General features: G+C 36.5%; 1 protein-coding gene across 6 annotated transcripts in view; it reads right to left on the bottom strand.

Moving 5' to 3' along the window:
• MBD5 (methyl-CpG binding domain protein 5) overlaps positions 1–12,492 on the bottom strand; it is a 486,804-nt gene that overhangs the window by 312,397 nt on the left and 161,915 nt on the right. For 5 of the 6 annotated variants that reach the window (XR_016035558.1, XR_016035557.1, XR_016035562.1 and 2 more), the window contains one exon: positions 3,756–3,849. The gene's annotated coding sequence lies outside the window, so the exon portion shown is untranslated. Of the gene's footprint in view, positions 1–3,755; positions 3,850–4,345; positions 4,913–12,492 lie in introns of those variants that run through there. The other variant, XR_016035559.1, reaches the window with a different exon arrangement.

Here is a 12,492-nt window from a genome sequence, read left to right as displayed (position 1 = left end):
CATGAGGAACACTGGGCTGGAAGAAGCACAAGCTGGAATCAAGATTACTGGGAGAAATATCAAGAACCTCAGATATGCAGATGACACCACCCTTATGGCAGAAAGTGAAGAGGAACTCAAAGGCCTCTTGATAAAAGTGAAAGAGGAGAGTGAAAAGGTTGGCTTGAAGCTCAACATTCAGAAAACTAAGATCATGGTATCTGGTCCCATCACTTCATGGGAAATAGATGGAAAAACAGTGGAAACAGTGTCAGACTTTATTATTTTGGGCTCCAAAATCACTGCAGATGCTGACTGTAGCCAGGAAATTAAAAGACGCTTACTCCTTGGAAGGAAAGTTATGACCAACCTAGATAGCGTCTTAAAAAGCAGAGACATTACTTTGCCAACAAAGGTCCATCTAGTCAAGGCAATGGTTTTTCCTGTGGCCATGTATGGATGTGAGAGTTGGACTGTGAAGAAAGCTGATCGCTGAAGAATTGATGCTTTTGAACTGTGGTGCTGGAGAAGACTCTTGAGAGTCCCTTGGACTGCAAGGAGATCCAACCAGTCCATTCTAAAGGAGATCAATCCTGGGTGTTCATTGGAAGGACTGATGCTAAAGCTGAAACTCCAATACTGTGGCCACGTCATGTGACAAGTTGACTCACTGGAAAAGACTCTGATGCTGGGAGGGATTGGGGGTGGGAGGAGAAGGGGACAACAGAGAATGAGATGGTTGGATGGCATCACCGACTCGATGGACATGAGTTTGAGTGAACTCCAGGAGTTGGTGATGGAAAGGGAGGCCTGACGTGCTGTGATTCATGGGGTTGCAAAGAGTTGGACACGACTGAGCGACTGAACGGAACTGAACTGAATCAGAAATTAAGGAGAAAAAATAAACTCTAAGTACTTGTACTCTACAAGAATAAGGAAATAAAGGACAAAGGAAAATATTTCCTGTACCGGAGGTTATATACTGTTTTATTTGATTCACACAGTAGCAAAAGTGGATACTGTCACAGGAAAAGTTTTACGCTGTTTTTGAAAAATAGGACTTTTCAATTTCTGTATTTCTTGTTTCTTGAAAAAAGTCATGAGATTTGATATTACTGGTCTCTTATTCCCACTTAGAAAGGATTTTAGAGCTAAATAGAAGTGCTCCATTAAGAGGTTACACTACACTACACCAGGATGAGAAGACGACGACATCAGAGGTAGACAGCTTGCCCAAGATGCTGGACCTGATTTGTATGATCATTTATAATGTTTTCTTGACTTCTTACCCTCTGCATATAAATCAAATGCTTTTCTACCATAGGCCTGATCCTATGCTAGTTTTAGAAATTAATCCAATTGTCGGTTTTGTAGACATGTAAAAGCTCATTCAGCTTATACAAAAACTCTGTTAGACTTGTGCCATCCTAATGTCCTTAAACCATGGCAACAGTCTGCTTCTAAATTGGAAACTTAAAAACAATAGCTGGAAATCAGAGTCAGGGCTATCGGAAATCCAAGATGGCTGCTTGGCTTTTCCCAGCTCTCTGACAAACCTCATTTTTTATTTAATGGGTTAAAGCCTCCCTGGCCACAGGGCCTCCATAATGAAAAATCACGGAATATTAAGTTCTGTAAATTGTTAAATTAAGTTTCTAGTTTTGTTAATGTCTAGTGTTTACTAAGACTCACTGCTGAGACAGTTCCTTGTTACATGATACTGCTAAAAGATTTAATTAAGTTATTAAAAAGGACACTCTAGGTGAGTTTCTAAGGCTTATCTCAGTAACCAATCTTCAGATAAAGGTCGGATGGTCCATAATGTACAACCAGGAGATTAACACCAGACTATAATCATTTAACGAATGAAATCAGGTGACTTGGGGTATACCAGGCTTTATCTAATGAAAGTTCTTGACTTATAATTCTTATTTTACTAATAACTGCTGCTGCTGCTAAGTCACTTCAGTCGTGTCCGACTCTGTGTGACCCCATAGTCGGAAGCCCACCAGGCTCCCCTGTCCCTGGGATTCTCCAGGCAAAAACACTGGAGTGGGTCTATGGCTATATTATTTTCTATGTCACTTGTTTCACTGAGCCTGTGATATAATGCTGAACTGACAGTTCCATATGAGATCAATAATTGTAATAATGTGACTCTGGGTATGGGAAAAAGCAACAAGAGGAAATATTTTCTGGACCAGGAGGCTAGTAAGACAGTGGTCCATAGACTTTTGCGACTTGCAAGTCCTGGTCCAATTTTAGCACACTGAGTGGCCCATCACTTCCCTAGACCTGGGAATGAGCCTTCCCAGCACCGTGGGACACAATGGCCATGAAATGGTGTCACATGGTCAGATATGTGGCTATGAAGGGACCCTGTTGACTGGAAGTTGGTCCTTGCCAGCTGCCTCTACAAAGATTACATCATGACCATTGCAAGCTGCTGACCTTCAACACCCCCTGAAACAAGTTCAGGGTGAAAATCAGTAATGAGGCACTCTGCTCTAAAAAAAAAAAAAACAAAAAACTGGCCGAACAGGCCTTCAGATAGTTAGATCTTTTCAGAAAAAGGTTTTATGAGTTCCAATTCTTGCATCTTCTCATACCTAGAAAAACACTGACGTCATTAATGGTGAAATCTGCTTTGGCTATTAAAAAAAATTTTTTTTTTTACAATTAAAAGTCAAAATAGAGTAGCTATGGTTCAGACATCATGGGAAATAACTATTTCCCAGATATCCTGAAAAATGATATTATGGGTGTGATTTCAGATTAGATGCTGTGACCTAAGGTAGAACTTAATGCTCCTGTAATGCATTTTTGCTTCTGTACTTTGCTTGCTGCTCGTAAAACCAAAGTTACTCCATTTTAAGATAAGGTTGTTTTTAAGTAAAGATTCCTAAAATTGTTTTTTAAAAAAATAAAAAAACTTAAAGAATCACTTCAAAAAAAAAAAAGAGGTTACACACTGTCCAAGGTTCCATTGTACCTATCTGACCTACAAAATAATTATTATTTTTAAAAATGTTTTTAATTGAAGGATAATTGCTTTACAGACTTTTGTCATTTTCTGTCATACATCACAAGGATCAGCCATAGGTACACCCATGTCACCTCCCTCCTGAACCACACAAACTTATTTAAAGTACCCTTTTTGCATTTTGTACTCTATCTAACTCAAACTTTTACCAAATGTATTCAGAATTTACCTAGTAACATAAGCATGTAAGCAGTCATGGGAGACATGAACAGAATATGGTAAGTGAAAGGATATCAAGGGTCAAGACAAATCTTCAGGAGCTCAAGAAATAGTGAAAAAGAAGTTAGGTATTCAGAAGTAATACTATGAGTGTTTGAAACTGTCACACGGTTTTTTTTTTGGAGTGGTTAAAAAACAAGCTCTTAACATGGTTAAGGACACAAATATTATTAAAAAATACAGTGAATAGCAGGCTCTGAAAAATTATTTTTTCAAGTTAAACTATGAGTTGTGCACCCAGTTTTGATGGATGCTACTTAATATCTTCTTCATTCTTTTTAATTAGCTTTCATTCTTCCATAATACATCAATTTTATCAACTGCTCATTATAAATGAAATCTGATACTTTCTGTCAAGATGGTATTAAGGCATAACAATTTGTGTCTGAATATGAATGAATGTGGTTGTCAGGGCCAGTGACAAAAAAGTAAGCAAGTTTAGCAAGTTAAATTATAATCTGGCAACCCTAACCATTTAAATTAGATTATTTATGAGGCTATAGTCATTTCTTACCTTCAGTGTCTATTTTTTAAAGATCTTGTCTGTAAACCAGATAACCTTCAATATCTACTTCCCATATGCAGAAACTGATATCCTCAATAATCATCTAAAAGAAAAACATAAGAAAATATCATGACTTTGAGGTTATAAATATTTTTTCATTTATTTTAAATATTAAAGGAAATCTTAAAATTATAAGCATGGGCAAAGGGAGGTGTCTATTGTAGGACATATTTTATGCAATTAAACGGTAATAATAATTTTTCCCTTTAGAAGAATCATAAAGGCCTGTGAAACATACTTTGACATTCTGATCCCTGGCACAGAGTTTAGCATCAATGGATACGAATTTAAGCAAACTCTGGGAGAGAGTGAAGTACAGGGAAACCTGGCATGTAGTAGTTCATGGGGTTGGAAAGAGTCAAACAAGACTTAGTACCTCAACAACAACAATATAGAGTTTAGTACTTTCTATAATACCAATTTTATCTCGCTAACCTAGTTTTCATCAATATTTTGAAGAAATATAATTTTAAACACATTAATTCAGGAATGGAGCCCTGCCCTAAAAAATACCTTCCTTATTTAGAATGGATAATTACCAAAAATATATTCTTGATTACCCTTGAGTTGCCTGTAAAAGTCAGAACCATAGAAATCAATTAGCTAAATAGTCTGTCTTCATGAAAAGTGAAGTGAGTGAGTGAAGTCGTTCAGTTGTGTCCGACTCTTTGCAACCCCATGGACTGTAGCCTACCAAGCTCTTCCATCCAGGGGATTTTCCAGGCAAGAATATTGGAGTGGCCTAGAGAAAAACATAGGCAAAACACTCTCTGACATAAATTACAGCAGGATCCTCTATGACCCACGTCCCCAGAGTAATGGAAATAAAAGCAAAAACAAATGGGACCTAATTAAACTTAAAACCTTTTGTACAATGAAAGAAACCATAAGCAAGCTGAAAAGACAGCCTTCAGAATTGTAGAAAAGAATAGCAAGCGAAGCAACTGACAATTAATCTAAGAAATATATAAGCAGTTCATGCAGCTCAATTCCAGAAAAATAAACAACCCAATCAAAAAATGGGCCAAAGAATTAAACAGCCATTTCTCCAAAGAAGACATACAGATGGCTAACAAACACATGAAAAGATGCTCAACATCACTCATTATCAGAGAAATGTAAATCAAAACCACAATGAGGTACCATCTCACGCCGATCAGAATGGCTGCTATCAAAAAGTCTACAAACAATAAATGCTGGAGAGGGTGCGGAGAAAAGGGAATCCGCTTACACTGTTGGTGACATGCAAACTAGTACAGCCACTATGGAGAACAGTGTGGAAATTCCTTAAAAAACTGGAAATAGAACTCCCATATGACCCAGCAATCTCACTACTGGGCATACACACCGAGGAAACTAGAATTGAAAGACACACAAATACCCCAATGTTCATGGCAACACAGTTTACAATAGCCAGGACATGGAAGCAACCTAGATGTCCATTGGCAGATGAATGGATAAGAAAGCTGTGGTACATATGCACAATGAAATATTACTCAGCCATTAAAAAGAATGCATTTGAATCAGTTCTAATGAGGTGGATGAAACTGGAGCCTATTGTACAGAGTGAAGTAAGTCAGAAAGAAAAACACCAACATAGTATATTAACGCATATATATGGAATTTAGAAAGATGGCAATGATGACCCTGTATGCGAGATAGCAAAAGAGACACAGATGTAAAGAAAAGTCTTTTGGACTCTGCGGGAGACGGTGAGGGTGGGATGATTTGAGAGAACAGCATTGAAACACGTATATTATCATATGTGAAATAGATCGCCAGTCCAGGTTCAATGCATGAGGCAGGGTGCTCAGGGCTGGTGCACTGGGATGACCCTGAGGGATGGGATGGGGAGGGAGGTGGGAGGGGGAGTTCAGGATGGGGAACACATGTACACCCATGGCTGATTCATGTCAATGTATGGCAAAAAGCACTACAATATTGTGAAGTAATTAGCCTCCAATTAAAAAAGAAAAAGAATATTGGAGTAGGTTGCCATTTCCTACTCCAGAAAATCTTCTTGACTCAGGGATTGAACCTGGGTCTCCCGCACTGTAGGCAGACGCATTACTGTCTGAGCCACCAGGGAAGTCCGGATGAAAAGGTCAATATTATTCAACTTTTATCACTTAAACTGACCAATCAGTGCTTTACATCGCCTAGTTAAGCTTAGCAGAGGCCTTTTAAAAGGAAATGGCAACCCACTCCAGTGTTCTTGCCTGGAGAATCCCAGGGACGGGGGAGCCTGGTGGGCTTCCGTCTATGGGGTCACACAGAGTCGGACACGACTGAAGTGACTCAGCAGCAGCAGCAGCAGCAGCCGTCTAATAGAGAATTGGGATTATTCAGAAAAAATGCTTTGTTGAAATAATTTTGATTTTGATTTCCTGATTGTGTAAATAAGCCTGAGACAAGCAGTTAGGGAATAGAATTTGGATGCTACAGTGCCATACATTTAGCATGTCGTTTTGAGTACTATGGATTCCAAAGTCAATCAACAATTTTTTGACTAGGAACATCACTGTTCCTTTTGTTCATTAGTGGATACCCCTATTTCATTGCAGCTACACATTAAAAACACGTGGGACACTTCTAAACGTATGGAGACTCAGTCTCTTCCTTAAATATTCAGATTTTAATTGGTATCACATGGGGCTAGATCCTAGCTAATTTTCAAAAGCATTAAGGAAGGATATTCTACTGGTTAAGAAACAATCTCACTGTAACTCTCTGACTTAATTTCTACAGATAACTAATAAGACATTAACTTAAAAAATACTGCCTACAGATGTTCATGGAAATTAGTAAGATACTTGCTAATCAGACTACTCAATATTTAAAATGACTTCAAAACTTCCATCACACACACAAATATACACAAACCTATAATATCTTAGATTACATGGATCCAAGCACAGAATAAATGGTAGTTACAGTGAATTTAAATTATAATGCACTTAAGGACCAAAAGTAATATTTTAAAATGTAAATTCTCAGGTGTCCTGCCCAGAGATTTTGATTCAGAAGAACTAGGCTAAGGCCAAGGAGTTTCTATTTTTATAGATGTCTCTGGTGATTATAATATAAAAGGTCTCCAATCCTTGTAAAACAGTTCTCTAAGTCTTTATGAACAGTGACTACTACCAGAACTTCATTATTAACATTTATAAAAATACCTCTTGAATTTGTTCTGAGTTATATTTCTAATCTTAAAAAATAATCTCAAGATCCACTGCTAAAAAATAACTTTAAACAGAGTAAATAGGACTTAAGAAATACATCTGCATAGCTAAATCTAAGATAATGTTTATGGATCATATATTTTGGTGAGCCTTACTAGCCTTCTAAGTAAACTGTATAGGTAATCAATACAATATAATGATTTTATTGTATATGTATATATATATAATATATATTGTGGCCAAAAAAAAGAGAAAACTCGGTTATATTCTATAATGAAAATTTACCTTAAAACCGCATATATAACTAGAAACATGTCCTCAAAGTCTCAAAATTAAAATTTTTTGTCCCTAACTTAATTGAGGGGAGCTCCTTAATATCATCATTTGCTCTGTTTAAATACAAAGCCAAAAATTTGAAAGGAAAATCTTAACAATTCATTTCTCTCAAGAACTATAGATACATAACTTACTAAAAATAACATAAAATAGAGTGTTAAGATTTTAGTTTTGAAATTTCTTATAAATAGGCCCAGAAGTATTTCACAATAAAAATAATATATTCAATATCATATACTCTTTAGATTTTTTCTGAAAATGAAAAGCCTAATAAACAGAGGTAAACATCAGAGTCTCTGCTATACCCAGTAAGGATGATGATCAACAACTACTAAACCTTGAAAGAAAACTATACACAGTTTCTCTTATATGCCTAAAATGGAAGTCCTCCTAATATTTTTTCTATATGCACATGCTGCTAAAGACTTCAGGTTTTTCTAGTAATTTAACATCAATCTTCAGTTTGTGACCAAAGTTTATTTTCTCCCCAGGCTTAGTGCTGCTTAATAGCAACAGTCGTGGACTTCCCAAATGTCTTCACAAACAGGGAGCTAGTCCATCTCTCAAACCTCTAGCAGAGGCTGTATGTCTGCCTCTGTGATTTACAGCTATGAAATGAAGTCCCAATGTCTTTTGGCAAGACTCTTGATCTTCTATTATCTGACCTCAGCTGCCTTTTGCTGTTTATCTCCCATCTCCTGGCCAACCAAAAATTAGCTCAGATACTGCTCCCTCCTTAAAGGAAATTTCCATTAACTTGATACTTAAGCTATCTTTCTATTACTGATTTCCTACCCTCATTATTGCAAATTACTTAGCTAATTAATCAGGTACTAACTTATGGTCCCTTATTTCTACCTTTTTTTTTAAAATTACTTAAGATCTGGCATATTTGTTAGTGTTTCCAGTAATTAAGTATAGTGCTTTATAGTGATTAGGTGAGGCACCCAACTTTTCTCTTTAGTATCATTTATGATGATGAAGGATTTAAAAATTGTAATCTCCCTAGGCTGCATGAAATTTCTCATCTGTTCTGAGGACTACTGCACCCACCTAACTCTCTTAATGTCTAAGCCAGGTAATTTTGCTTGAGAGTAACAGTGTAAATACTATTGGTATTAATAAAAACTAAATTAAAAAGAATAAACAATTTTCAGTAAATTAGAATCTATTTAAACATATTTAACACAGAAGTCACTGGGAACACAGTTTAGTGTTTTCTTCAGTCAGTTCAGTTCAGTTCAGTCGCTCAGTCGTGTCCGACTCTTTGCGACCCCATGAATCACAGCATGCCAGGCTTCCCTGTCCATCACCAACTCCTGGAGTTCACTCAAACTCATGTCCATCGAGTCGGTGATGCCATCCAGCCATCTCATTCTCTGTCGTCCCCTTCTCCTCCCGCCCCCAATCCCTCCCAGCATCAGAGTCTTTTCCAGTGAGTCAACTCGTTGCATGAGGTGGCCAAAGTATTGCAGTTTCAGCTTTAGCATCAGTCCTTCTAATGAGCACCCAGGATTGATCTCCTTTAGAATGGACTGGTTGGATCTCCTTGCAGTACAAGGGACTCTCAAGAGTCTTCTCCAGCACCACAGTTCAAAAGCATCAATTCTTCGGCGATCAGCTTTCTTCACAGTCCAACTCTTACATCCATACATGACCACTGGAAAAACCATAGCCTTGACTATACGGACCTTTGTTGGCAAAGTAATGTCTCTGCTTTTTAATATACTATCTAGGTTGGTCATAACTTTCCTTCCAAGGAGTAAGCGTCTTTTAATTTCATGGCTGCAATAAGCATTCGCAGTGATTTTGGAGCCCCAAAAAATAAAAGTCTGACACTGTTTCCACTGTTTTCCCATCTATTTCCCATGAAGTGATGGGACCAGATGCCATGATCTTTGTTTTCTGAATGTTGAGCTTCAAGCCAACCTTTTCACTCTCCTCTTTCGCTTTCATCAAGAGGCCTTTGAGTTCCTCTTCACTTTCTGCCATAAGGGTGATATCATCTGCATATCTGAGGTTCTTGATATTTCTCCCAGCAATCTTGATTCCAGCTTGTGCTTCTTCCAGCCCAGCGTTCCTCATGATGTACTCTGCATATAAGTTAAATAAGCAGGGTGACAATATACAACCTTGACGTACTCCTTTTCCTATTCGGAACCAGTCTGTTGTTCCATGTACAGTTGTGACTGTTGCTTCCTGACCTGCATACAGGTTCCTTAAGAGGCAGGTCAGGTGGTCTGGTATTCCTTAGGAACACTATTTTAAGAAGAACCAATAACTCTGTAAATCACAAAATGCTATACATCACAAAAGAATTCAGCCTATGCATATTACTCTTCAATGATTAAAAATACAGACTTCTAATAATGGACATAGGCATCTCTAACATTGGTCATGTAAGTTGCTAAAACTTATTCCTTGTTTTTAAAAAGAGTAGTAAGAACAAATATTTATATATTTCTAAATTCTAATTACCATTAATTAATTTAGTCCTCACAACAATCAAAAGAAATTTTACTATACCTACATTTTACAAGTAAGTAAGTTGAGGAACAGAGAGAATAACTTGCCCAAGGTTTCACAGCTAAAATTAATAACTGGCAGAGCTGGGTTTCAAAACTCATGCAGTCTACAATTAAAACAGCATTTCTTGAAGATCTCATACTTAAAACTAAATTCTTCAGTAGTTTTGCAAGCCTTACCTAATACATCCTCATATCATTTCTGCCTCACGCTTTCTACTCTTGCAGTTTATCAGGTTTCTCACTGAAAGTAAAATGCCATGATGGTCTACTTCTGACCCTTCTTCACAATAAGATTACTTCTAAGTTCTCTTCTGGAGAAGGCAATGGCAAGCCACTCCAGTACTCTTGCCTAGAAAATACCATGGATGGAGCAGCCTGGTAGGCTGCAGTCCATGGGGTCGCTAAGGGTCAGACACGACTGAGCGACTTCACTTTCACTTTTCACTTTCACACATTGGAGAAGGAAATGGCAACCCACTCCAGTGTTCTTGCCTGGAGAATCTCAGGAACGGGGGAGCCTGGTGGGCTTCCATCTATAGGGTCACACAGAGTTGGACACGACTGAAGTGACTTAGCAGCAGCAGCAAGTTCTCTTTTAGCTCTATATGCTTTCTAGTATTTCTGTACCATTTACATAATAAAGCCTTTGTGATATCAGGGTTTATCCTAGAAACCTCAGTCTTGTTTCTGAATAATGCCTAATCACATTAAAATCCATGAAATATGGTTCAATACTGGGATACAAAGTTTATGGTTTTAACTCAATTTTTTCTACAAAAAAAATTTGCCTTCTTAAAGTATTACTGCACTCTCAAGTTTAAAATATGGCAGTTTTTACAGGATGAAAATATGCTATCTAAAAATTCCCTGAGCTATGGAATTAAATTCAATCTAAACTTTTACCGGTGACTGCTTTCATACCATTAGCAGTATTCAATTTCATAGCCCTCAAGATCCCATTTATTCTGATCGGATAGTGACTTAGGAATTTTTTTAATTCACAAGTTTCATATATGGCTGAGTAGAAAGAAATTACAGCAAGAAATTACAGAATAAAATAAAACCTCATAAAATCTTAACAGAAAATATTCAAAGAATTAAAAATATTTTTAGCCTATGTTTGCTTCTCTAAAGTTTCCAATTTCTTCAATACAACAAGAACTCTAATCATGCAACTCATGGACCATTTGTTTTCTCAATTGTTTTTATAAAAGTAATAATCTTAGCTGGAGTATACTCAAGCTATTCTTAGTAACAGGATCATTATTAGATTTATTCCAGATCATTTTTTTAGTGGATCTGGGAAACTTTTCTGTATTTCTTTTTTGTAGCTATTCTATGTTTCTGTGGTAAACAGCCTAAGAGTCCCTTATTGAGTATGGCCAAGTCACTTTCAAAAACAAAGAATCATAGGTTATTCTAAATTTTGTCCACCAGATTAAGCCTTTTCTTTAGCTCTCCTGCAACTTGTCTAAATGATCTGGTTTCAGTAAGAAACTATATTTAAAGTCCAAAGCGTGAGGCAGAAATGATATGAGGATGTATTAGGTAAGGCTTGCAAAACTACTGAAGAATTTAGTTTTAAGTATGAGATCTTCAAGAAATGCTGTTTTAATTGTAGACTGCATGAGTTTTGAAACCCAGCTCTGCCAGTTATTAATTTTAGCTGTGAAACCTTGGGCAAGTTATTCTCTCTGTTCCTCAACTTACTTACTTGTAAAATGTAGGTATAGTAAAATTTCTTTTGATTGTTGTGAGGACTAAATTAATTAATGGTAATTAGAATTTAGAAATATATAAATATTTGTTCTTACTACTCTTTTTAAAAACAAGGAATAAGTTTTAGCAACTTACATGACCAATGTTAGAGATGCCTATGTCCATTATTAGAAGTCTGTATTTTTAATCATTGAAGAGTAATATGCATAGGCTGAATTCTTTTGTGATGTATAGCATTTTGTGATTTACAGAGTTATTGGTTCTTCTTAAAATAGTGTTCCTAAGGAATACCAGACCACCTGATAAAAAGTCATTACTATTGACATTACCTCCATTTTCTAAAACATCATATTTGTTTTCTCTCATTTTCATCACCAATAGGAGCTGCCTATGTTTCTAGAACAACAGAAATGATCTATTTTCAATGTTGGAGAGTTCTGTAGAGGAGGGGAAAGAAGGGAAGAAAACCAAGAGTAATAGCTAATAGTGATTTCATTGCTCAACAAGAGGGAGGGATATCAAAGAAGGAAATTTCAACATCAGAGGGTACACTTCAATCATGCTAAAGGGCTCTTCCAACTCCATGACTGTTTGAATTTATGATGAGGAATTAAGAGAAATTTTATTAGCAAATAAGAATTAAAAAAAAAAAAGCATTCAGAAGTCAAACACAAAATTTGCACTGCCTGTTTTCAGAGAAAGAAATAGAAATTCACGAACATTTAACAGAATATCACTAATTTTTAAAATTCCAAAGTAATATAGCAAGATAGAGGTATGAGTCATATCCAGTCAGCAATTTATTACCTAACGTATGTATCTAACAAACAAAATACTATAAATTGATGGTGAGCCAACATGAAGAATAAAATAAAAACCTGGAAAGTGATGCTGAAATTCATGCCACCAAATAAAAGAGTT

This window comes from Moschus berezovskii, chromosome 2 (genome assembly GCF_049115385.1).
Source record: "Moschus berezovskii isolate FMDL1 chromosome 2, NW_MosBer_1.0, whole genome shotgun sequence".
In the NCBI taxonomy this organism is placed as follows: domain Eukaryota; kingdom Metazoa; phylum Chordata; class Mammalia; order Artiodactyla; family Moschidae; genus Moschus; species Moschus berezovskii.
Note: the sequence above shows the minus strand (reverse complement) of the source record. Positions and strands in the feature narration are given on the sequence as shown.